General features: G+C 48.7%; 1 long non-coding RNA gene across 2 annotated transcripts in view; it reads left to right on the plus strand.

Annotated features, from left to right (window-relative positions):
- LOC135982461 (uncharacterized) overlaps positions 1 to 26537 on the plus strand; it is a 69720-nt gene that overhangs the window by 22247 nt on the left and 20936 nt on the right. Inside the window, exon 3 of one of the 2 annotated variants that reach the window (XR_010599835.1) lies at positions 18858 to 24658. The exons of the other annotated variant lie outside the window; for it this stretch is intronic. This is a non-coding gene — a long non-coding RNA (uncharacterized LOC135982461). Of the gene's footprint in view, positions 1 to 18857; positions 24659 to 26537 lie in introns of those variants that run through there. 2 annotated transcript variants of the gene reach the window in all.

Here is a 26537-nt window from a genome sequence, read left to right on the forward strand (position 1 = left end):
GAATGCCAGCAAAAACCAGGGCCGTATGCGGCCATGCTATGTGAGGCACTGATCCCGGAGTACTTGCTGCTAGCCTGGTGCAGAAAAGTTTCCTACCATGGAGGACGCAATAAGGCCGCTCTCCCCAGGAACCTAATGCAAAGGCTTTCAAATTACCTCCAGGAGAGCTTCGTGGAGATGTCCCAGGAGGATTTCTGCTCTATCCCCGGACATATTGACAGAATTTTCCAGTAGCTGCACTGGCAAGGACTAAAAAGTAGAGCGCCTAGGGCAAAGAAATCATGCAAAACCGGACATTTTGAGATACTTTTGAAGTAGTTGCACTGGCAAGGACTAAAAAGTAAAGCACCTAGGGCAAAGTAATCATGAAAAACCCATTGTTAATATTCCATTCCTGTTCTGATCAAAATCAATGTTTACATGTTTAAAACACTTACCGACTGATGTTTCCCCTGATTCAGGGTCAGGGTTAACGCCTTGGGAGGGTTGGTAAGGGATCTCTGTGAGGCTGATGAAGAGATCCTGGCTGTCGGGGAAATCAGCATTGTATGCGCTGTCGACTGCCTCATCCTCCTCATCTCCTTCCTCATCTTCCTCGTCCGCGAACAGCTCCAAGGAAGTGGCCATCGACAATACCCCATCGTCAGAGTCCACGGTCACTGGTGGGGTAGTGGTGGCGGCCGCACCTAGAATGGAATGCAGTACCTCGTAGAAACGGCATGTCTGGGGCTGGGATCTGGAGTGTCCGTTTGCCGCTTTGGTCTTCTGGTAGCCTTGTCTCAGGTCCTTGATTTTCACGTGGCACTGCATTGCATCCCGGCTGTATCCTCTCTCCGTCATGGCTTTGGAGATCTTCTCGTAGATCTTCGCCTTCCGTTTTTTTGATCGCAGCTCCGAAAGCACGGACTCATCGCCCCGCACAGCGATCAGATCCAAGACTTCCTGATCAGTCCATGCTGGGGCCCTCTTTCTATTCTGCGATTGCATGGTCACCTCTGCTGGAGAGCTCTGCATCGTTGCCAGTGCTGCTGAGCTCGCCACGATGTCCAAACAGGAAATGAGATTCAAACTGCCCAGACAGGAAAAGGAATTCAAATTTTCCCGGGGCTTTTCCTGTGTGGCTGGTCAGAGCATCCGAGCTCGGACTGCTGTCCAGAGCGTCAACAGAGTGGTGCACTGTGGGATAGTTCCTGGAGCTATTAGCGTCGAATTCTATCCACACCTACCCTAATTCGACATGGCCATGTCGAATTTAGCGCTTCTCCCCTCGTTGGGGAGGAGTACAGAAATCAATTTAAAGAGACCTCTATGTCGAACTAAATAGCTTCGTTGTGTGGATGGGTGCAGGGTTAATTCAATTTATCGCTGCTAAATTCGACATAACCTCCTAGTGTAGACCAGGCCTGAGACAAAACATTCTCAGGCTGGCCGTGCTGAAAGGATATTTATGTACCTGGACTTTTTTCCGGCCTGGTCTGGGGAGAAGGGCCTCTCATATTGTAGAGGAAAGGCAGTGTGGCCTAGTGGGTAGAACTCTGGTCTACAGAGAAGTCAACATACCACAATCACCCCATTCTTTGGGCTTGGGTTTCTATGCCTTCTCTTTAGGAATAGGTGGTTTCCAGTGCGTTATGGGCGAAGCGTGGCCTCTACTTCTCCCTCCTCTAGAAAAGAGGAATTTCAAGACACTTTTGCAGATGGTGTTCCCCAGAATTCCTAGGCACTCTCAATCCATATGTCTAGTTTCTCTTAGGGCTTGTCATAATAATATTTATTCCTAAGGTTAGCACAGGGGATTTTGCCTGTCACAGCATCATGAATGAGCCAGCTGTACTTGATTAAAGGGCAATAGTCATGTCAGAATCCACTGGTTCCTAAATCTCTAATGGTGCTTTGCGGATGTGAATGGAAATATTGGCTAGCTGATGAGATTAGCAGAGGCTGTAGCTACACAGAACACATCACTGGACATCGGCAATACCAGGAAGGATAAGCTGGAGTGCCAATGAGAAGCGCACTGGGGAAAGTAACTGTAATACTTTCCTCATGGATTGTATTTTCTAAATGGACAACTGTAACAGGGTGTTGGCCAAAAAGGTTCTGGCCAGGCCCCTGTTAGCCCAGCTCCAATTAAGGGGTATTAATTGGTACTGGCTGGGTGTGGCTCGCCAAAGGGCTTAAGGAAAAACTCCTGTGGGCCTTGTTAGCCAGGAGGCTATATAAAGCTGGCAGGAAGGAAGCGGGGGGGGACAGGAAAGGGAGGAGCCTGTGGCTGTAGTTCCCAGCTGGCTGAAGAAGCTAGCTATCCCTCAGGGAGCTGGCTGGAATGGACAGTATCTAAATGGTGGTGGGAACTGACACAAGGAATAAAAGGGCACTCGTGCTTGCATATTAAGCGGTCTCCGACTGATTTTTGGGAAGAGCAGTGAAGCGCTCCGTTACATGTGGGGGCTTTACTGGGATTGGAAGCCAGCAAATGTGGTTGGCAACTCGGAGATGGAGGAGATCCTGTAATGGCTGGTAAAGCAGCAGGAACAGACACAGCAGACCCAGCAAAACTTCCAGCAGTCCCACCAGGCTGAGAGACAGGCCTTCCTAGCCTGGCAGGCAGAACAGCAGAGGAGCCTGCAGGAATTTATCCGGGAACAAACCAGCGTACAGGGACAACTCCTGCAATGCGTGGTGGGTCCTGTGACAGGGGAGGGCACCCATCCGCTGGGCTGGGGACTGTGTAAGATGAGCCTGGCGGATGATCTGGATGCCTTCCTTGGGGACCTTTGAGCGGGTAACCATGGGCTCTGGGGTGGGAGAGGGCAACATGGGCCCTCTGACTCGCTCCCTATTTGACAGGGGAGGCTCAAGCAACCTATATGGCGTTGAGCGAGGAACAAGCCCGCGATTATGAGGCAGTAAGAGCAGCCATTCTGGATGGGGTGGGCCTGTCGGCCGAGCGGTACCAACAGAAGTTTCAGTCAGCCCTGTGGACGTCAGCAGTTCAGCCCTGGGCGTATACCAGAGTCTGATGGACTGGGTCACGCGCTGGCTGAGGCCTGAGGCATGTACTATGGGGGAAATCATGAATACCCTGGTCCTCGAGCAATTACTACAGAGCCTCCCTGAGACCATAAGCATATGGGTGAGACGTCACCAGCCAGGCACTGTCGAGGCAGCCGTCAGATTGACAGAGGAGTACATAGAGGCTGAGGGACCCCGGAGGGAGGACCGACCCCAGAAAGACCGGGAGGAGACAGACAGAACCTTTTCCCGGGAGAGGCCAAGAGAAGAAGGGGGAGCCCCGAGGAGCCCCCGAAAGGCCTGCCCGGCTAACGTGTTGGCAGTGTGGGAAACCGGGTCACACGAAACGGGACTGCCCGGATATGGAGTGCGGGTGGGCGGAGTTTTGTGGATGGACTCAAGTTGAGGGGCAAAAACAGGGGCCAAATCTGTCCACCATTCCTGTGAAGATTGGGAGAAAACCCCAAACAGGCCTGGTGGACACAGCCTCAGGCTGTACACTAGTACAGAGGACGTTGGTAAAGCTGCACTGGCAGCTCCTAGGGGCAAGGATGGCCCTCGGGTGCATCCATGGGGACAAGAAGTCCTGCCCGGTGGCCCAGGTACTCCTGGAAGTGAGGGGCCACGTTAGGTGGAAACGGGTGGGGGTGCTGGATGGGCTATCATACCCGGTAGTGTTAGGCCAGGACTGGGGCCTGCTGCCTAGAAGGAAGCGGTGGGGTACCCCGAGACGGGGGGCGGAGATACCAAGCCGGAGGGTCCCCAGATGAAAGGACAGGCCTAGTCCCGTCAGTAGCGAAGAAACTCTTAGATAACGGAGCCCAGAGAGGGTGGACCTGTGGGAAGGGTATATGGGGGAGCTGGCCAGCCTGAGCCCTTCAGAAGAAGGGATGGGTGAAGGAGAGCACCCCATATCACCGCTCCTTGTGGACAAGGCCCCGGACCCGCGGAATCGAGCGGGGGAAACTGAGGTGCAGAAGGTCCCGCCAGAGGATGGGATGAATCCTGACCCCTATCCGAGGGGCAGGGGGAACAGGGGACCGGACACCTGCCCAGGTGTGACTGGTGTGACAACCTGCGGGCAGAGGCGGAGCTATGGGGGCAGCCACTCCCGGAACAGTGTACGTTCTGCGGAAGGGGGATGGAGAACTCACCAACAGAGGTGGCTGGGGGTTGCCCAGCTGGGGCGGGGAGCTTTCCCCGGAAGGGCCTGCCCCGGCTAGGGGGCCAAAGGGCCAAAGGGCTGAGGTCGGCCGGACCTTCTGCTTCTTAAGGGGGGGGAGGCGTGTAACAGGGTGCTGGCCAAAAAGGTTCTGGCCAAGCCTCTGTTAGCCCAGCTCCAATTAAGAGGTATTAATTGGTACTGGCTGGGTGTGGCTTGCCAAAGGGCTTAAGGAAAAACTCCTTGGGCCTTGTTAGCCAGGAGGCTATATAAAGCTGGCAGGAAGGAAGCATGGGGGGGGGGGGAACAGGAAAGGGAGGAGCCTGTGGCTGTAGTTCCCAGCTGGCTGAAGAAGCTAGCTGTCCCTCAGGGAGCTGGCTGGAATGGACTGTATCTAAATGGTGGTGGGAACTGACACAAGGAATAAAAGGGCACTGGTGCTTGCATATTAAACGGTCTCCAACTGATTTTTGGGACGAGCAGTGAAGCGCTCCGTTACAACAACCTACCCTAAATTCTCAATTACTGAGGGACAATCTTCACTCATTGCTATATTTGCTTTCCACAACCAACTCTCTGTATAAACTTTTCATGAGTGATGTACCCAAATATTTGGATGCTAATATCTAAACTGTATTCTTAAATCTATTCCCTTAATTTGGGTTATCGCTGATGATTCACTATATGTATCTTATGACTTTTAAAACAAACTTTGTATTTGTGGATAATCTAAGCACTATACTCAGATGTACAAACACTCTTTTCTTAACCTGTGTACTATAAAATTTTTTAACATTAGCTTTAATAACATTTTAGTTTGGAGGTATGTAGAGGGCAGTCAGAGAAGATGACTTAATGGGCATGTTGTATCTTTGCTGGCTGTGCTGTATGAATGTTAGAAAGGAGACAGGTTCAAGGGGACCCAGCTGAGGTGTTCAATATGACAAGGAAACTGATCAGTGTCTCACATTCACCTTGTCCCTAAATATCTTGAGAACAAGAAAAATTCTGGAATTAAATAATTGATTTAGAACTGATCAAAGGCAATAATGCTTTACACAGTATGTGCTTAACCTGTGGAACTCCCCGCAACAGGAAGTTATTGTGCAAAATACCACAGATCTGGATAATTTAATGCTTACTTATACTTGTAGCTAAATAAGATAGAATAATACTAAGGATAATAAAAACTTGTGCTCCAGCTTGTAAGCCAATCTCCATAGGACTTAGGAAGGCATTTCACTCCAGTTATGAGTACGACTTTACATAGTAATTGTGCAGCGCACAAACAAGTTGATTGCCACCCTCTTCAGAGCTGGCTGTATTTCAGTGGTGCTTGCATAGATTATATAACTGTACAGCACATTGGGGCCCTTCAGAATGAAAGGTGATCTATGAATGGAAGATATTATTTAAGCCTTTCTCTTTCTCATTAGCTTATGACTAACTCTCACTGTGCAGAGCTCTGTGATGCTGTGTGTTGAGGATGCTAGAGAAAATGGAATGGATTGAATTACTTTGCAGGTAGCAAGACGCATATGGAGCCTTTGTAGCCTTCTTTGTTTGTTTGTTTTTGCTTTTTCGTTTTAAATTGACATGCTAAAAGGGAACGAAAAAGTCTACTCAGAGATGGGAGCGCGCAGTTGGCTTAAATCATTTTTCAAGGGCAACAGGGAACAATGGAGAGTGGAAGGCAATGGAACACCACAGCAGGAAAAGAGATTTGAAAGCACTTTTATTTCTGATGTTACGGGAAGGTTTTAAAAGAATGAGGATGAGGCAAGATGGAAAAGTAAGTGGCGACCAGAGTCCTGAGAGATCCTCTGAAAATCAGGGTGCACTGGAGTCCCCAGCATATTTCAGACTGTGTAGCAAGGTTTAAAAATCACCCTTTTGGTGTATAACTTTGGAAGTGTCAACTTGATTGTGCCAACTCAAACTACTGGTTTAGCAAGCCCAGTATCCAGAGGCTAATATTCACTTCTTCAGAAGAACACCTGGAGTGCATTTGACCTCTTCTGCAATGCTACATAGGCAGCATGGCCTACTGGAAGAAAGACACCAGAGTGGGGAGCCAGGACTCCTGGGTTCTTTTCCCAGCTCTGACATAGCATGTCTATGCGACATGGAGCTTAGCCTCTCTGTTTCAGTGTCCCCATCTGTCAGAGGGATGAATATTCCTAACCAATCTTTGGAAAGCACTTTCAAATCTACAGAAGGAAAAGTGATGAGAATTATTAAGGGGTGGAGGGAATTCCTTCTTGACCTCTCTGGGTGATTATCTGATGCTCTGAAGCATGAGAGCTGATTCTCCCTATTTTAATGCATAACAAAATACATTACTGTTGGCCATACAATTTCCTACCCCTTTACAATCTCAGTCCCATAGTATGCTGCAGCAGAGTGTTCCACCTGTTTTGTGAGGAGGTATGTGTCGTCTGTCAATTTCACCCATCGTCCCCTTATTCTTGGATTACGTCATAGTGTAAAAAGGGGGGAGTCATCGTTTAAAAATGTTTAGTAGATCCTTAAAATAATCTGAAATCTATCAGCCCCAACCATTGTCCCCTGCAGCTGGGATTTCATCAGAGCTCACGTACTAAACAGAGTCTTGCCTGATTGTTACTTGGATGGGAAGACCCAAAGGAAAGCCACAGGCGCTGTAGCACATGGTGTTGGTGACTGACTTTCCTCTGAATCAGCACTGACCCCAGTTCCTCAGTTTGATGCAAGGGGCTCTGTGTTGCTGATTGTACCATCTTTCCGCTAAAGCCGAAAACTCAGGTTCTGACCTCTTGTGGCCAATAAAGAACCTGTTGCGGTTTTTAGCCTTCGTGTCCTGATCATATTCCAAAGTGGGTGACTATGTTGTGTTGATCTAAATGTGCCCGGAAATTTCACCTGAATACAGTATTCTTCATTTCCTCCCCTAGAGGGTTGTAGCATTGCTGTGTGTTGGGTAAATGTGCTCCCGTCCCAAAGGTGGCTGCATTTCCGTGGCAGGGGAAGTAATTCCGTATACATGTCCTGTAAGGTGCTTGGCTTTTGTAAAGCACTCTGAGACACACTGATGAAATGTGCATAGAAGCGCTAGGTAGTGTTACTTGGTAATCCTTTGGGATGGCAGGTGCTGTAGCAGTGCCTGATGGGGACATCGGGAAGGGGTTTCATGGAGACTGGCTGCCATCTCTCCCATGTGAGCTATTCAGTACCATGTCTGGCACTGCACTCCGCTACTCGAGTGCAGAGGCATTTTATTAAATAAAAATGTATTTAATTGAATGAAGCTTTGATGCTGGCTGGATGCCAAAGGCAGGCCAGCAACTGCCTGCCCTCTCCCTCTGTTTTTCTTTCAGCTCCTTAAACCCCAGCGCCTCTCAAGTACTTTTGTTTACTTATTTTTTTTTAATTGAGAGGATGCTCCCAGAGCCAGCAGGTTTGAAGTGCAAAGAGCCAGAGCTTTGACTAGCCTGTGGTGATGCCTTATTGGATCTATTCCTACACTAACAGCCACCCCCCCATGTGGGTGGGGAGGGAGGGAGGGAATGGGACGACAGATGGGGATTGTGCCAAGGAAGGGGGAACTCAACTGAAATTGAACAGGTGTCGGCCAGGAGATGTCCCTGGCACCCTTTGCTGGCCAGAGTTGTGATGACAGGGAGGCAGCACATCTTGGAGAGATGCTGTGGGGGAGCATGCATGCCCCACCCCCAAGTAACTGGGGGGTCACATGTTTAGTCATCTTAAAATGCCACCCTTGTAATATGGGAGCCTAGGAAACAAGGGTCTAACTACAGCAGCTCGGCACCTCCAGCGACAAAGCACCCCTTCATGCTGCACTGGACCCCTGGTGTCAATAGTGATTCAGAAGGATACTGAGTCATCCACGTCTGTTCCCTGCACCACAGTGCCCCCCACAGCACTGATTCTGAAGGAAGACCATAGACAATGCTACTTCCTGCAGCCCTTGGGTTTTCCCATCCCACTCCCACCAGCAAGACACTTATCCCAATATCCCTGTGTCAGCATGGCTCGGTGCCCCCCACAGAGAGGAGTAGGGAGGGCACCCATGTTGTGGGGTTTCACATGGTTCAGTCTGACATTGCTCATGCTCAGCTGATTCCCGAACAGGCGACCCATCCGTTACAAGTGAGGGAAAACTCCAGTGAGTATCCAAAGGGACAGCTAAGTCCCCATAGCAGGTCAGGTTTGGCTCTGAGCATCTTCTCTATGTGAGCCAAAAAGGAGACTGCTCCTGGATAGAGACTGGCTCCAGCACAGTTCCCCCCCTTCCTTCTCCTCGGTTAGTTTGCCATACCCCCATCTCAAAGTTGCATGCATTTCCATTCATGCTTCACATGGGATGATCAGTCCCGAGTCCCCATCTATCCAAATCATATATAACACTGGAGCTATGTAACTGCTTCCTCAATGAAGGATGTGGAAACCTGCAAGGAAGAGAGCAATGCTGTTCTTACCAAGATGGGCGGACTGGAGGGCCTGACAGAGCTCTCCTTCTCTAATAATAGCCATGTTCTTGTTGTGTCTTTTGCTCGTTGCCTAACAGGAAGAAACAACATAGGCACAGTGGGGTGTTTACTGATTATACACAACATGCAAAGCTTAGCTATATACACACACTGCTGCTCTGGCAGGGTCCTGGTGGCTTCTGGAACATAAAAGACAATGAGGTCCATTTGAGGGCTCACAAACTATTTGAAGGGTACTACCCATTGTTGTGCCTCCCCCCTTAATGTGTAAGGGCATATTTTTAAAAAAGAGGTACCAATGCCTTACTGCCATTAAATAGATAAGGTGCTCCACTTTAAATCTGAGAGCTGGATTATGACTTCTCTCTGGAAAACGTCTCTTCGGCATCACACCAGGTTCTGGAGCCATGTCTGTACTTTGTGGTGTAGCTGTATGAACAGCGTCTTCCTGCTCTGTAGTATCAGAGTCCCTTTTAGTAGAAACAGGGACCAGAGGCTCACTGGTGCTATCACAAGGCTCCAGCTACGGCTGTATTATCATCTTATTTTCACTAGGTCTCCCTGGGATAGAACATCAGCTTGTAAGCACGCATTCAACAGGGCGTGCATGTCTTCTGCATGACATATTTGGTGCCACTTCTACCTGCTAAGACAGGGGTCTCGTCTGTGATGTAATTGCTCCAGGTTTCTATGAATTATCTCTAAAGTATCTTCATTTTCTCCAACATGAAAACTGCACTCTCGGATGTGACTATTTGTGGCAATTCAATCAGGCTATTTCTGTGAATGTTCCCTTGTAGATCAGCCTTTAACAAGTTCAGGTGAGACCTTAAATTACAGCCATAACCAACAGAACTGGGGTATAATTTGCAGTAGCATGTGCCGCATTCCTACAGGTGAAATAAAAATCTGTACTCTTGTGTTGTATACTACTTTGATCCGAAGCCAGAGCATGAATTGCTGGCTTGAATGTGTGGATAAACCTTTCCGCTAATCCATTTGTGGCTGGATAGGAAGGTGCTGATTTGACGTTTGATACCATTTCTTTTGACAAACAATTGAAACTCTTCAGACATGAACTGAGTTTCATTGTCACTTACAATCTGTTCAGGAACTCCCATCTGTGAAAATAATAGTCTTAGCACTTCCACTGTCTGCGCTGAATTAGCCTGAAGTATTCAGTATGAGTTCAACTATCTAGAATGGGCATCTACTACAATCAAAACTATATGTCCTATTAATGGTCCAGTGTAGTCTATGTGGATTTGCTGGCACAGAGCAGTTGGTTGCTCTCAAGGATTCCAAGGAACATGTGTGGGCACGTGTTGTGTTTCGTTGATGACCTTAACATTGTTTTGTCATTTCCTCTATTTGTGTAACAATCTGTGGCCACCACACAAAACTCCTAGCAAAGACTTTCATTTTTACAATTCCCAGATGGCCTTCATGTAATTCTTGGAGTACACATGACCTGAGCTCCATACGAATAACCAGGCTTGGGTCACACCTTGATATATACTCAACTGTGCTTTTCAGGCAGAGAAAGCTGGAAACTGTTGTTTGTGTGCATAAATCCATCCATGCGTCGTAATGTAGAATTTAGTGACTGTCTCTGATTTCACTTCCTTAGCCTTACTTGCCGCTTCCAATGGCAAGTGTAACGAGCAATCTGCATTCACTTGTTGGTTGATGCTTTTGAACTCAGTATTAACAGCGAGTGCCCAGGAATATTGCCCATCCCCATAATTGTGCTGCAGCCATTACTTGTACTGTCTTTGGGTTAAAAATTGCAACCAGAGGTGGTTGATGCGTAGCCAAGAGTAAATGTTTCCGTGGCCTGGTGGTGGTTGTGCTTTTTGCAGTGACCTGCATGTGAAAATTTCTGTGTGTGACCTGATTTCTTGCAGTTTCTACAGGGCTTGTCCTTGAACCAACTATTATTTGCATTGTGCGACTCTTCCTCACAATAAAAGCATTTAGTCTTTGAGGGTTGTCCGTGCTGTGCTTTCTGCTTGACCCCCCCAGTTAATTTGTTGCACAGATTACATGATGTTGTTTCAGTTCCCTGGCATCGTTAGTAGCTGTTTCTATTGATACAGCAATTTTTAGAGCACGTTTGGGTGTCAAATGAGCCTCAGTCAATAACAGTTTTGGGTTGTTTCATTTTGAATACCACGCACAAGCTGGTTCCTTAATGCATCATTTAAACGCTTTCCACACTGGCAATGCTCTGTTAATTTCTTTAATCCAGCCACATATTCAGAACTTGTTTCATTTTCTTATTGATTCCATTTCTAAAAGCAGAAGGGCTCTGCAATCACCAGTGGCTTTGGGGAGAGGTGATTTTGTAAAATTTCCAGCAAACAATCTCAGCAAATGTTTTGTCTGCAGGTTTAATAGGAGCTGTTAGGCTACGCGGCGGGTTGTAAATCTTAGCCCCCATTACGCTCAGTAAAACCACCACCATTTTCTCATCAGTTATACTATTAGCTATTATATACTGTTCTAGTCTCTCGATAGAGCTGGGCTAGTCCTCTACTGAGCTATCAAACAAGGCCATTTCCCTCCCCAAAACAGATAATTGTAGTCCTTTTTAAAATTATTTTTCTGTAAATGAGCAGGTTACTCACAGTCCCAGAGGCTGCAGACTAGAGTTTCCTCTTCATGTCCCCTTGGCTTCAACCGTCACTGTCTAATTCACTGTGTTCCTGGCTCAGGAGCTCATCCTCCTCGCCAAGGATTGTGTCTTTTGCTTTTTGCACAGCAAAAGTCCCAGGAAGGAGCCAGAGGGCACAGTGGAGTCTAAATAAATAAATAAATACAAGAATAAAACTCCAGTTGAAATCAGTGGGAGTTAGGTACCTGAATACCTTGAGCATCTGGGCCCAAATAACCATGTCTGCTAACTATACACAACATGCAAGACCTAGCTACCTATAGGCACCACTGCTGCGGCAGGGTCCTGGTGGCATCTCAAACACAGAAGGCTCTGAAGGCTACTAGAGGGGTCACAAACTATTTAAAAGGGTGCTACCCAATTCCTGTGCAAGGAGATTGGGGGCTTTGCAGGGAGCTGCACCAGAAGGGGCCGTGACACTTTGCTCCCTATGGATTTGGGAATATCGATGTGGTGCTCGGTCAGTCGTGTGGTGTCGAGTGTTGTTAGGCAATGAACATCCCCCACGTGGCACTAAGGCCTGGAGCGGCTTGAGCACTTGTAGATGTTAGTGGCATTGAGCGGCTGAGCCTGCTTGGTCTCCTGGCCCATCCCATGCCCCTCGCCCCTCACATTAGCAACAGGCAGGAAGGGAAGAGATTCCCGTGGAGACGGGAGGGCAGAAGTAACGTCACCTTGCTAGAAAGAAATGAAATCCTTGGCGGAGTTTCCAAGACAGGCAGGAGGAGCTGGACTGTGCAGCCCCTTAAGGGCTTGGTCTGAATGTGTGTCAACAGCCACCTGGCAACAAATCAAAGCTGCTGTACTTGTCACAGCCTGGGCTGCCGTGCTGTAGTGTCCCACTGAGGCAGGCAGCGGAGTCACCAAGAGGCCCGTGCTGTCTGTGAGCTGAGCTGCTACGGGCATGGAATGACACAGGCCTAGTCTCCCTGTTCTGGGATTGGAGACCATTAAGCTGCTACTGATGCTGCTTCCCTGCCCTGGAGCACGGTGCTTGCTCTGAGGGGTACAGGCCAATCCTTCTGTAGGCAGTGCCCAGGCACTACCAGCGCAGGCACCAGCTCCTGCTTTCACCAGAGGAGGATGCTGAGCACTGAGTCCTATCAGAGACTAGCTGAAGCCTGTGGAGTGCATTACCCTGGGACAGGCAGGGCCAGCTCTAGGCACCAGCTTCTCAAGCAGGTGCTTGGGGCGGCCGCTCCGGAGAGGGGCGGCAGGTCCAGGTATTCCGCGGCAATTCGGCGGATGGTCCCTCACTCCGGCTCGGAGTGAAGGACCTCCCGCCGAATTGCCACCGCAAATCGGGATCGCGGCCGCGGCTTTTTTTTTTTTTTTTTTTGGTTTTGGCTGCTTGGGGCGGCCAAAATCCTGGAGCCGGCCCTGGGGACAGGGATGGTCCCTTCCCAGCTCTAATCCTTTTAGGAAGGTGGGGGATTGGGTTTGCAAGAGGGTGTTGAATACGTTTAAGAGGATTACGCCCCTGCAGTGCCGATGACCCCTAGGTAGGTTGTCAGCAGTGGGGATCAATCTTGGCACTTCTGGATCTTACTGCAAGAGCTTCTCCTGCCTGAGCTAAAAGACCCAGCTCTCAGCCGAGGTTGTAGCAAGCTCATCAATCTCTAGGGGTACGTCTATACTGCAGAGGAAAGCCTGCCACACTGCGTCCCAGAGCCTAGGTCAATTGACTCGGCTTGTGGGCCTCGGGCGGTGGGGCTAAAAATAGGGTGTAGACGTTCCTGGTCAGGCTGGAGCCTGGGCTCCGGGACCCTCCCCCCTTGCCAGATTTCAGAGCCTGGGCTCCAACCCAAGGGGGAACGTCTGCACTGCTATTTTTAGCCCCATGAGCCTGAATCAATTGACCTGGGCTCTGAGACTTGGTGCTGCGGGTTTTTCTTTGCAGTGTTGACATACCCTAACCGCTGTCAGGGAGAGACAGGGTGCCACACAGCATGGGCATGGCTCACACACCCATAACACATCCTCTCATTCCATAACCACAGAAACCAGCCAGGAAGTTAGGATCAAAAGAAACACAAGAAGTGATAAGAGCAAAGCTGGCACCAACCCTATTCCTGGAGATGAGACTGAAGTAGTCTCTGTATCTTCAGAGAGAGGCGGGTTGCCAGGAATAAGAGCTCAGCGCAGGGGCTGTGGCAGACAAGGTTTGGACTAGGTGAGACAATCTCATTGGGCCTAATTCACCACTGCATTGCTCCAGTTTTACGTCTGAGTAACACAACATTGAATCAGGCCCCTTTCCCTTTAAATTCACCTTGAATAATTTTTTGAGTTATCAGAAGAGTCCTTGTGACATAGACTTAAAAGCCCAGCATTTGCTCAACATTCTGGAGGCTCCAGGATTTCTGCAACAATAGGGACCAGATACTTGCTTTATTGAAAGAAAAACGTCAATTAGCTGGAATGGGCCTGGTAGCACTTGCCAGACCTCTCAGAGACGTTATTAGTGGATGCGGAGATCATTTCTAGAAATTGGAGAAGGACAGAGCTAAGTCACAAAGGTCAGATCGGGAGCCAAAAGTTCCCAAAGTTCAGTGGGGTTCTGGTTTGGGGGGTTGGGTCAGCTCCATCTTTGCTAATAACGGAAAACATTTGCTCTTCAATTTGTCAACCATCACCCTGAGCAGCAGCTCTCAGTGAGGGCTAGTGCATAAACCACACGGGAAGGTCGTCTATGCAGTTGCTTTGGAGTTTTGGATGAGCTCTCAAAATGGCTTGTCCCATTAACCGCAAATTTTCTAGACACCCACACACTCCACCTGTCTTCTGGACAGGAGAGAGCACAGGGAAAGGAGCTTTCAAGATAGTTCCAGGAGGGGAGAGTGTGCAAATCTTGGTTTATAATTGAAACCACCTACAGACTTAGCTGTAGAATGACTGTCATGCCTTCAGAACATCCACCAGGCAGTTTTTTGTTCAGGGATATTGAACCAAACCGCTTTCTGACTGGTCTGAACCTTTCTTATGCTAGAATCCTGCCAAAAGAGGGAACCTTATCTCTGGTGCCAAATGAAATGGCTCCCTCTTGATTTATGGATGGTCCCAATTTAGGGTTGTGGGCATGGAGGAGGGCGAAAAGACTTGCACTGCAACAAAATCCACTCTTTCCCATATTGCTCTCTGTGATTTAGAGTGCAGAGGTTCCCCTAAGGGTTTCACTGGGGAGATGGGCTCATCAAAGATCCAACCTTTCAGTTTTGCAGTGTGATAGCTCATGGGACTGGAACTGTTCATAAAATGCCCTTCCCTCTCCCCCCCCCCCCGCCCCGGACCCTGAGGATTCTGTATAAGCGAGGCTGTACTAACACACAAGCTGACAGCTGCAGGTTCCTCTAGCTAGTGGCTCCAGCACCAAGCAATTTCTATTAATTTACCAGGGAAGATACAACTGGTACCAGTGGATGCTAGGGATTAGTGTCCAGATTTTTATGTTTCTATCATGTAAATCTAGATGTACATTTGATGCAGTCCAGAGAGTCACAAGGCACAGAATTTGATGTCCCTGGTGCTAATATCACGCAACACACTAGCTTAATGCATGCAGTCACGTGCCTCTCTCTAGACGCTGGCTGGCCTCGGTGATTATAGCAGCCTGCTAGCGATTCACATTTAATGGAGTTACTCTTTCAGCTCAAGTGGCAGGTGCCTGTGCCGAAGGTCTGAGGTTTGATACCCGCTGATGATGAATGTGCGGCCACAGTTTGATACAATTGCATAAAATAATGTAAAGCTAGGGGCTTTTAATGGAACGCAGTTAGCAGATTCCGTTATTCTGTGGGAAGTTGGATGCAGCTAAAGCTATTAGTGATGCAAGCTTCTGCTAGCATAATCCTGCCAAAGCTGCCAATTCGGGATGCTGCTGCTTCTGATACCAGCCTGATCAGATTGCAAACACCACTCAGTGGAGGATAGGAAAGGGGCTGCTCTGACAGAATGGCTGGGGTTGGCTTCGCTTTTCTGATCATCCTCTTCCCAAGCCCTTCTACTCCTCAACAGATATTCCTTCTGTTCATGGAAGCAGGTGCTGTTGTTGATTTTTCCCCACTGACATGTGAGATAAAAAGACGCCAAATGAGAAATGCAGAAACAAGGAAAGAAGAAATGACTTTTTTTTTTATCATGTTTAAATCCTGAAGCAGATTTAGTTTGTGGCCAACATTAAAAACAACATTTTCATTACGTAGAAAAATTAATCTCGTCAGATTCTCAGCTTAATCTCCTCTGAATATTCATGTAATGGTCAGTCTGTGTGCTTTCTGATATTGACATACCACTACCAGCAGCCCACAGCTGAACTCATCAACCCCTAGGATTAGGAGCGGAGGTGCAGAGAACAATCCTGCACTCTCTGTGTGGAAGGGCCAGATGCCCCAATAGATGGTCTCTCTTACCTAACCCTCAGCATTTCTAATATGGCCCACGGGCACCATCTTTAACTTCTCTGATTCTATGACTGTGGCCCATCTAGTCCGGTATCCTGTCTCCAGCCGGGGTCCAGGCTGGATGCTTCTGAGGAAAGGGTAAAACCTGCAATGTCCCCTGCTTATGCCATCTCAAGGCTCTCTGCTGGGTGTGTCCGGGACAGAAGGACTTCAGCAGAGAGTGCAGGATAAGGCTCTTTGGTTCTCTGCCTGCCGGTTAGTACAGGGCTGACATGAGGTCACCTTATGATTGAATCACCAGACATCAGACGTGCCATTTGGTATTGAGCAGGACTGGGTGAATGGCAGAAATATGTGCGCCAGAGCAAGATGTCTTCACCCCGGCTTTGGAGACTCCAGATTCGGCAGTCACAGCATCTACCAAGGGTTCTGCCCTCTGGATCTGCAGTCAAGGAGAGTTCTTCTGATGTAAAGCTTTTTCCTGGGGGTTGGCTGGTTGTGTCGTCACACAGTGTCCCTCTGCCGTACTTTGAGCTGGTTTCTCTGGCTCAGAGAGCACCTGCCATCTTGCTCCTGGAGTTTAATTACATTTTTATTCCAGTTAGTATCTGGACTCAGAAATAGTAAGCTCCAACCACAGCAGTGACAGAAAGCAGCAGCTCAGTGCAAATGCCCTTACATTCCTATGCCAGCACACAACTGACTAGTGCTCTGGGAGCCTGTTCCGGGAGCAGGCGGAGGAGTTACGGATTACATTTGTCAGTTACCCAGTTCCCTTAGGTTTAGATGAGCGAATAATCCTCACTTCATTCTATTGAGAACCTCAGAAGATGTCATCACAGGCGTGGGGTGGAATATGTCCTCCCCATGGCACTCCAATGAATTGTGATTGGCTGTCTGGTGTGTGCCCCACTGCCCGCTACTGGGTAGATCCCGCCAGAACTGCTCGAGTGTCTCTCCACTCCGCGTAGCGGCGGAACTAGCTGACTTTCCTCGCAGGTCAGTGTGTTTTGGAGGTGAGGGCTGGGAGTTCCGTTCCCTGCAGCGACATGTCTGCAGTTCTAGGGACCACTCTGTCCATGAAGCTTTTCAAAGAGGCGGCGCTGGCTACTGGCAAGGGCACTGGGCTGGGAATCAAGAGAGCTGGGTTGTAGTCCTGGCTCTGCCACTGCCCAGGACACCTTTGTTTCCCCTCATACCCCTTTTCTGTCTTGTCTACTTAAAATGTAAGTTCTTTCTAGCAGGGACCGTCTCTGGCTGTGTGTTTGTACAACACCAGTGGGACTCTGATCTCAGCTGGGGCGTCTAGTCACTATGCATTACAAATGATTAATAATCCGTTTGCAACCCCAGATGATGCGCTATAGCTGATCACACATGGAATGGCTGAGAAGACTTTGATTCTGGTTTTGTTTTAACCGGGGCATCGCAGATCTCTCCTTCAAATGGCTGGGTGCCTGCAAACCAAGGTTGGCCTCACCCATCCCACGGGGAGCAGTGGATATTAACCTCGCCTCTTTTGGCACCAGGGAAGGAAATGGGATCCTTAAAGTTCCTTCCACATGGCTGAGCCAAAGCGCCATGTGAATCAGGTTGTGCTGTAAGTCTTGCTCTCTCCAGCTGGGATCATGCTTTGGGCTCAGAGTTTACTATCTGAAAGCTTCCTTTTATGCCAGCCCTCTGGTCTGAGTAGGGGCCTTTGATCCTTCAGCCAAGTAGATCAAGCATCTGGGAAAGCAGCCTGTCCATGCCCCATGTTGCTTTCCCCTGCACTTTCTTTCATAGATGGATTTCCCTACCAGCTTGCTCTCCTCCCACTCCTCCCTCTTTCTGCAGCCTGTAACTATTTCACTAGGGGTGTGTGTGAGAGAGAGACAGAGAGAGAGAAGCTTGAATGGAGGGGCCCTGGCTGCAAGACACAGACCTGACTGGCTCAGATAGGTGGTGGAGCCCATGTAGGATTGAAATCCCAGGCTAGTCAGTTGGCATAGCCCCAGTGCTGCACTTGCCGTACGGTGGTGCCCTGTGCAAAAGGGCCCGTCGCTCCAGAGACATGATGGGTTGGGGGGAGAATTCCCTCAGCTCAGGAGCAGGGACTCTCTGAGGTGAGTCTCTTGAGGTTCACCAGTCTTTTGTCTCTGGTAACGTTCTGCCAGGTAAATACAGGTAGGGGTCCCATGTCCTGCCTATGCCGCCAGGTCCAGGTCCCCTCCCAAACCTGCACTAGAACAGCCCACACACGCTCTGCTGTGCCAGCCCCGCAAGCCAGAGAGCTGTACGGAGACAGAATGAGGCAGAGCACAAATGAGTTGCTGGAGGCCCTGTATCTGTAATGCAGCTGAGTAGGGAGCCAGCCACAAAAGCTGCTGAATGTTTTATGGTGTATTTAAGACCTGTGCAAACTCTGGACACTGCTCTGTATATCTCTTTTACTAGACAATAACTCTTACGGGAGAGCTGCTACGGTGAGGCACTAGCCGGGGGTGCCAGGGGAATGTGTGTGGGGGCGAAGAGGTGGAGATAGGTGAGGCGGAGCTCGGTCCTCGGCAGGATGGTGTGAGCAGGGATGGGAAAGTGGTGCTCATGGCCCAGAGGCGACTCACCAGTTGGCAGGGTTGAGGGATTTCGAGACAGTACGGCCAAACGTCACAACAAATGAGGATGTCGGCTCGATGTGGGGGATATTGAGGCTCTCTCTTCGCTGCCCCAAACCGCATGATGGTTCACACTGCAAATAAACACCTTTTCTGCACTGAAGACAAAGCCTGAGTCAGTATGCAGGAGGGGTGGTAAGGGTCTGTATTAGCCAGTTGGGGGAGCATGTCACCGGGAGGGGGTGCAGCACTGGCATGTGCAGGGGCATAAAGGACCACACTTGTATGTAGGGAGACCGTTGGTGTTCCAGGAGCTGCAGTGGAGGGGTTAGGTGGTGTTGATATTACAGCAGTGCCTATAGTGTGCTAGGCCTTATACAGCTACATAGGGGGAGACAGCACCTGCCCTAGAAGCTCACAGTCTATGAAGACAAGCAGTAGAGGAAGGGTATGGGGGGAGGGAAGTGTTGTACCAGACAAGGCCAATGTCCATCTAGCTCCTTCTCTCATCCCCAACAGGAACTTGTGTCTGATGCTGCAGAGAAAAGTATAAAAAGATCCATCTGGCCACCTGTGCAATGATTTATCCTGGAGCGAAACTTCTCCCAGACCCCACCCACTGATCAGCTTACACTTGGAACTCAGAGGATGGAGGGCTCTTGCCGGTTGTGTTCCAGCGGTGGTGCTGCCAATACAATTCTCACTAGTGGAACTCTCCAGGCTCAGCTAGGCCCTTTTCATTCTGAATCATTCTACACTGAGGTCAGGAGGGTGAGACTCATTTGTGTGTCATAGGGGCTGTACTGCTAACAGATTCTCCTTTGGGGCAAGCGCTAAGGGCCTATACTTTCATGGCAGGAGGAGCTGAGCTCTAGTTCTATTGTCACTGTGGAGTCATGAGAGGCCGCAGTACCTGTGTGCAGCATGACAGATACGGTAGCATAGAGAAGAGGGTGGCATAAATACCTGTACAGATAAAAATCCTGGGTCCTAGGTGGGCATGGATCTGTTACAATTTACTCACTGTCCTGTCAGCTTTGCATCTAATAAAGGCAGCTGTTACTTTTATGTCCTGCTCCAGCAAGGGCCAGATTTCAGGGTCCCAGCAAACCTATGCAGAGCTGTGAGCCAGGGTAGCAGAGAGCTCACCCTGTGCGAATCCCTGCGTGCTGCAAATAGATCAGCATCTCACAAAAAGAACTGACTGCTGAGTGGATTATAACAGATAACAAAATGTTAATAAAACTCCACTGCAAACAAAAGAGAGAGGCTTGTAGCATGGTTAGGCCTAATCAGAATGCAGAGAGTTGTGAAACCTCATTTGATACTGTCCAAAACGAACACACAGAAGAGGGCTGGATGGCAAATGTTTACTGGGAATAACTCTAGGCTGTATGTTGAGAGACCTGCTCCTACCAACTTCCCCACATACCCTTCTCCCCACAAAGAGGGAGAGGGCTGGATCAGCACATGTCTGATGTGATACATGCTTATATTCCCAAGTGCCTTTTCAGGCACAGAATGAGAATGCGTCACTTCACCAGTAAGGTCCTCTTGGTTTCCTTCAGAGTAAGGCCCTTGCTAGAGCAACTGTACCAAGGACCCAGGGTGTCAGTCCAGTTTAGGACTAGAACTAGTGGGTGGAGAAGAAAAGTGTATCTAGCTAGTTTCCTGTGGGTAACCTGCTAGGCCTAGCTGGTGTGGCAGTGAGCAAGGAATGAGAATCAAAGGGGCTCCAGGCAGGACAGCTAGGCATGGGCCCCTGCTTGCAGAGCAAGGTGCAACCCCCATTGTCCTGGGCCTGTAATAATAGTTGCAATGTCAGGGTTCTTGGGACAAAAACTGCTGTCTCCATCTGGCACAAACAAATCCTGCTCAAGTAAGAGATGTCCTGAACCCTTGCCCCAAACCAGAGCCCCGGCCCCCAGGCTTTCCTGAGGTTTGGAAAATGCTAGTTGACTGTTTTATAAAAGACCGGGAGGAGAGGGGGTGTAAATCTTTCCCTTTCCTACATTTTTCCATTTTGCATGGTTGCCGACCTCAAGGTATTTCCAGCATCACTAGAAACAGGACCTCCCGGAGATCTCCCAGCAGAGCTGCAGGCCCCAAATGCCCTGATTGCTTGGGGATGAGTAACTGAACTTTGAGAGGCTTATCAGAGAGAGCCTGCAAAGCTTTTGTTCCTGGAACAAATGTCTCAGGCCTGCCTCGCTGATGATATTGTCTGTTTCAAGAGAGTCAGAGGAAACTGCAAAACACTGTCTGTTAGGTCAGTGAGGGGGAAGCAAATGAATTGGTTTTGTACAGTTTCTGTTGATGCTTCTCTTTGTGGTGAAGGTTACCCCCTGTGCAGACGGCCCCCGCAGGCCTGGGCACCACTTAAGCCCTGACTGAAGGGAGGAGTTTCACCCTATGACAACTATTTGCTTTCCACATGGGGGTGCGTGTGTGCCTTTTGCAATATTGTCCTAGGAAATCTGGTGGCAGAGCAGTGGCCCCTGCTTGGTGGCATCAACTTGGGTGGGGGGGTCTCAATCCAGTTCCCAGGGAACAAGTGTTCCCTTCACAAACATCCACCACCATTGCTGGCCTAAGTGATAAGACGAAGGACTGAATTGGGCTATGGAGACTGAGCTCTCCTCTCATTCTTAAAGGGGAAGGTCCCTCCAGAGATCTATGCAAAGCTTGTTACCAGCTCTGCAGATAAACGGGACTTCATTCTCCTGGGAAATTAGGCATACATTTTTAACAGGGAAGGTAATTAACCACTGGGCCAACGCACCAAGGGTCATGGTGGATTCTCCATCACTGACAATTTTTAAATCAAAATTGGATGTTTTTCTAAAAGACCTGCTCTAGGAATTGTTTTAGGGCAGTTCTCTAGCCTGTGCTATCCAGGAGGTCAGACTAGCGGGGTGATCACCGTGGGCCCTTTCAGCCTTAGAGTCGATAAATCTATGACAGTCATTCTAGCACCTTTCATTCGGGATAAATTTCCTTGGTGCTGGGGAAAAAATTAAAAACATATTTTTAAATTGGAACAAATTGTTTTAAAGCTCTGACGGGGATAAGTAACACTTAGAAAGTGCAGAGTATTTCACACAGATAGAAATAATGCCCTAAATATACCCGCCTAATTAGATGTACTTTCTCTACAAAGACACAATTCTAATGTTCCTCCTCTCTCTGTAATTAAAGAAGCATTTACCACGCATTAGAACTTTTAATTAGGTCTAACATCTAATAAACTTGGAGTAAACTAAACAAATATTTTCTCCATCAGTGGATAGTTTTTAATCAGTGTTTGGGGGCGTTAAATTTCAAATAACAATCATCAGCCAGTGTCCTGAAGGAGTTGATGAATGATTTCAGTGTAGCCTATTAAGTACCTGGGAATTATTAGGATCAAACAGATTTGAAAATAAAAACCACCCTCCTAAGGGCATTAGTGGGGTACTAAGGAGGAAATCTGTCCACCCCCCTCACTCCTTGGTAAAGCATGTTTTAGTGCTAGAGCAGTGGTTCCCAAACTGGGGTTCGTGAACCCCTGGGGGTTCATGAAGTGTTACAGGGGGTTCTTGGGAAAAAATTCCCTAATGGCGGACAGAGCTGTCCATAGGGACCCCAAGCAGCACAGTGCAAACAGTCCGGAGCCTCTAGACTTCCAAGAGCTAAGCAGCTCAAAGCAAGCATATCGATCACACTGAGGAAATTTAAACTTCAAAACTCCTTATAAGAAATGGAAAGGGAGGTGGATTTTTTTTTGCTGTTTTTAAAATAAATAAGCAGCTAGTATTGTTTTTAAAATTATTATGAAGAACTAGTATGAGCTTTGTTGTAATGTGTGTTGTTTTCCTGGACTGTTCAAGACCTGAATGCTTGTGTAGGAGGAACTCTTCGAGTTGGCTTCTTAAATACCTTCATGCTGTTTCACATCTGATACTCCTTGATGAAACATAGGAGCCTTGTCTTATAACAGGCTTATTCAAAGTGATACAAGCTACAAAAGTGAGATCTTGGAAGAATGTTGCCGTTTTCATAATGTAATAAAAATACTGTAATGATAAATAATAATTAATAATAAATAGTGTGTAATAAGCATGTCATAAAAACACATTTTATATTTCCAAGATCACTTCTTTTTATAATTTATACTCAGGTAAAGGAGAAAATCCCTGGAAATATGCATTTTTAGGAGGGGGTTCGTGAGACTTGACATTTTAGTGAAAGGGGTTCACAGGTTGTTAAAGTTTGGGAACCACTGTGCTAGAGGGTGAGGCTATTTTGCAGTCTTTATTGGAAAACTCCCATTGATTTCAATGGGAACAGGACCAAGCTCAAGTACACAGCAGGTAAACTTCTCCTAGGATGTGAAAATCCAGCTGTGTTCTCCACAGGTGAAATTTGCCCCTGCACAGAGAAGCAGCACGAGGTCGATTTCTGAGCTGTCAGCATAGAAGGTCATCTCCCAGTGAAGGGGAGGCTGCAGAGGCTGGGAGATGAGAGGTGAGGGCCCAGATTAGAATTCTTGCTGTCTGGACAGAGAGAGGAGGTCACCTCTTAGGGTATGTCTACACTACGGGATTAATCCGAATTTACAGAATTCGAATTTTGGAAACAGATTGTATAAAGTCGAAAGTATGCGGCCACACTAAGCACATTAATTTGGCAGTGTGCGTCCATGTACCGGGGCTAGCGTCGATTTCCGGAGCGTTGCACTGTGGGTAGTTATCCCATAGCTATCCCATAGTTCCCGCAGTCTCCCCCGCCCATTGGACTTCTGGGTTGAGATTCCAGTGCCTGATGGGGCAAAAAACATTGTCGCAGGTGGTTCTGGGTACAGCCTCACCCCTCCCTCCATGAAAGCAATGGCAGACAACCGTTTCGTGCCTTTTTTTCCTGGGTGAACACAGCAGATGCCATACCACAGCAAGCATGGAGCCCACTCAGCTCAATACAGCAGTCATGAACATTGTAAACACCTCACGCATTATCGTGCAGTTTATGCTGAACCAGGACCAGAAAAACGAGGCAAGGAGGAGGCGGCGACGGCAGTGCGGTGACGAGAGTGATGAGGACATGGACATGGACACAGAATTCTCTCAAACCGTGGGTTCCGGCGCTTTGGAGATCATGTTGTTGATGGGGCAGGTTCTATCCGTGGAACACCAATTCTGGGCCCGGGAAACAAGCACAGACTGGTGGGACCACATAGTGTTGCAGGTGTGGGACGATTCCCAGTGGCTGCGAAACTTTCGCATGCGTAAGGGCACTTTCATGGAACTTTGTGACTTGCTTTCCCCTGCCCTGAAGCGTCAGAATACCAGGATGAGAGCAGCCCTCACAGTTGAGTGGCGATAGCCCTGTGGAAGCTTGCAATGCCAGTCAGTCGGGAATCAATTTGGAGTGGGCAAATCTACTGTGGGCTGCTGTCATGCAAGTAGCCAAAGCAATCATTGAGCTGCTGCTACGAAAGGTAGTGACTCTGGGAAATGTGCAGGCCATAGTGGATGGCTTTGCTGCAATGGGATTCCCTAACTGTGGTGGGGCGATAGATGGAACCCATGTCCCTATCTTGGCACCGGAGCACCAGGGTACCCAGTACATAAACCGCAAGGGTTACTTTTCAGTGGTGCTGCAAGCACTGGTGGATCACAGGGGATGTTTCACCAACATCAACATGGGCTGGCCGGGAAGGGTTCATGACGCTCGCGTCTTCAGGAACACTACTCTGTTTAAATGGCTGCAGCAAGGGACTTACTTCCCGGACCAGAAAATAACCGTTGGGGATGTTGAAATGCCTATAGTTATCCTTGGGGACCCAGCCTACCCCTTAATGCCATGGCTCATGAAACCATACACAGGCAGCCTGGACAGGAGTCAGGAGCTGTTCAACTACAGGCTGAGCAAGTGTAGAATGGTGGTGGAATGTACATTTGGCCATTTAAAAGGTCGCTGGTGCACTTTACTGACTCGCTCAGACCTCAGCCAAACCAATATCACCATTGTTATTGCTGCTTGCTGTGTGCTCCACAATCTCTGTGAGAGTAAGGAGGAGACCTTTATGGCGGGGTGGGAGGCTGAGGCAAATCACCTGGCTGCTGATTATGCGCAGCCAGACACCAGGGCAATTAGAAGAGCACACCAGGAAGCGCGGCACATCAGAGAAGCTTTGAAAACCAGTTTCATGACTGGCCAGGCTATCGTCTGAAAGTTCTGTTTGTTTCTCCTTAATGAAAACCTGCCCCCTTTATTGACTCATTCTCTGTAGGCAACCCACCCTCCCCCTTCGATCACAGCTTGCTTTCAAAGGCAATAAAGTCACTGTCGTTTAAAAATCATGTATTCTTTATTAATTGATTATAAACATAGGGAGAGAACTGACAAGGTAACCCAGGTGGGGTTTGGGAGGAGGATCGAAGGGAAGGAAAAGCCCACTAAAAAAAGGTTAAAATAATGACAGCCTTTTGCTTGGGCTGTCCACTGGGGTGGAATGGGAGGGTGCACGGAGCCTCCCACCCCCGTGTTCTTACATGTCTGGGTGAGGAGGCTATGGAACATGGTGAGGGGGGAGGAGGGTTATACAGGGGCTGTAGCGCCAGTCTGTGATCCTGATGCCGTTCCTGAAGCTCCACCAGATGCCAGAGCATGTCTGTTTGCTCACGCAGCAGCCCCAGCGTTGCATCCCGCTACCTCTCATCTCGAGCGTCTTTCCTCTCCTCACATTGGTCCCTTCTGTCCTCATGTTGGTCCCTCATGTCCTCACGTTCACTGACATCTTTCCTATACTTTGAAACCATGTCCTTCCACTCATTTAGATGAGCTCTTTCATTGCGGGTGGATTCCATGATTTCCGCGAACATCTCGTCTTGTGTCCTCTTTTTCCGATGCCTTATCTGAGATAGCCTTCGGGACGGAGGAGAGAGACTTGAAAAATTTGCAGCTGCTGGAGGGAGGGAAAAAAGGAGAGAATTTTTTAAAAAGATACATTTTACAGAACAATGCTTATACTCTTTCATGGTGAACAACACTATTCACATTACATAGCACATGTGATTTCTGTGCAAGGTCGCATTTTGCCTCTTAATATTGAGTGCCTGTGGCTTTGCTGCTAGAGATCACAGACGCAGGTCTGGGCAACAGAATTCGGCTTGCATGCGGCCATGATAAGCCATTGTCTTTCGGCTTCTGCATCCTCCTTTCCCACATACCAAGCAAAGCCCGTTGAGTGCTGCGGTTTTCCTATTAACCTTCAGCAGCAGAAAACAAACTAACCCCGCCCCTCCCATCCAATTCTCTGGGATGATCGCTTTATCCCTCCCCCAACCGCGTGGCTGATATCAGGGAAGATCCCTACTAGCCACACGTGAAAAGCTCAGCGCCAATCCCCCCACCCCGGCGCTTGGCTTACTACAGGGAAGGATTTCTTTTCAGCCACAGGCAAACAGCCCAGTAGGAAGGGCCACCTCTGTCCCCTTAATTAAATTCCTGTATTTCAACCAGGTTACCATGAGCGATATCACTCTCCTGAGGATTACACAGCGAGATAAAGAACGGATGTTGCTTGAATGCCAGCGAACACCGGGACCATACGCTGCCAGGCTTTGTCATGCAATGATACCAGATTACTTGCTACTAGCATGGCATGGTCAAGTGTCCTACCATGGAGGACGGAATAAGGCTGCACTGCCCAGAAACCTTCTGCAAAGGCTTTTGGAGTACCTCGAGGAGAGCTTCATGGAGATGTCCCTGGAGGATTTCCACTCCATCCCCAGACACGTTAACAGACTTTTCCAGTAGCTGTACTGGCCGCGAATGCATCCCAAGTCCTCAGGGCAAATTAATCATTAAAAAACGCTTGCTTTTAAACCATGTTTTATATTTTAAAAGGTAAATTCACCTGAGGTGCCTTCCATGGGGTCATGGTCTTGGGTACTGGCTTGGGAGGGTACTTCAGTCAGGCTGAGAAAAGATCCTGGCTGTTGGGGAGAACGGAGTGCTGTGTGCTCTCCACAAGCTCGTCCTCCTCCTCCTCCTCTTCCCCGTCCGCAGAATCCTCAGGTGTGGCTGATGAGATTACCCCCACCTCGGAATCCACGGTCAGTGGTGGGGTAGTGGTGGCGGCCCCCCCTAGAATTGCATGCAGCTCAGCGTAGAAGCGGCATGTCTGCGGCTCTGACCCGGAGCGACCGTTTGCCT

This window comes from Chrysemys picta, chromosome 3, assembly GCF_011386835.1.
Source record: "Chrysemys picta bellii isolate R12L10 chromosome 3, ASM1138683v2, whole genome shotgun sequence".
NCBI lineage: Eukaryota > Metazoa > Chordata > Testudines > Emydidae > Chrysemys > Chrysemys picta.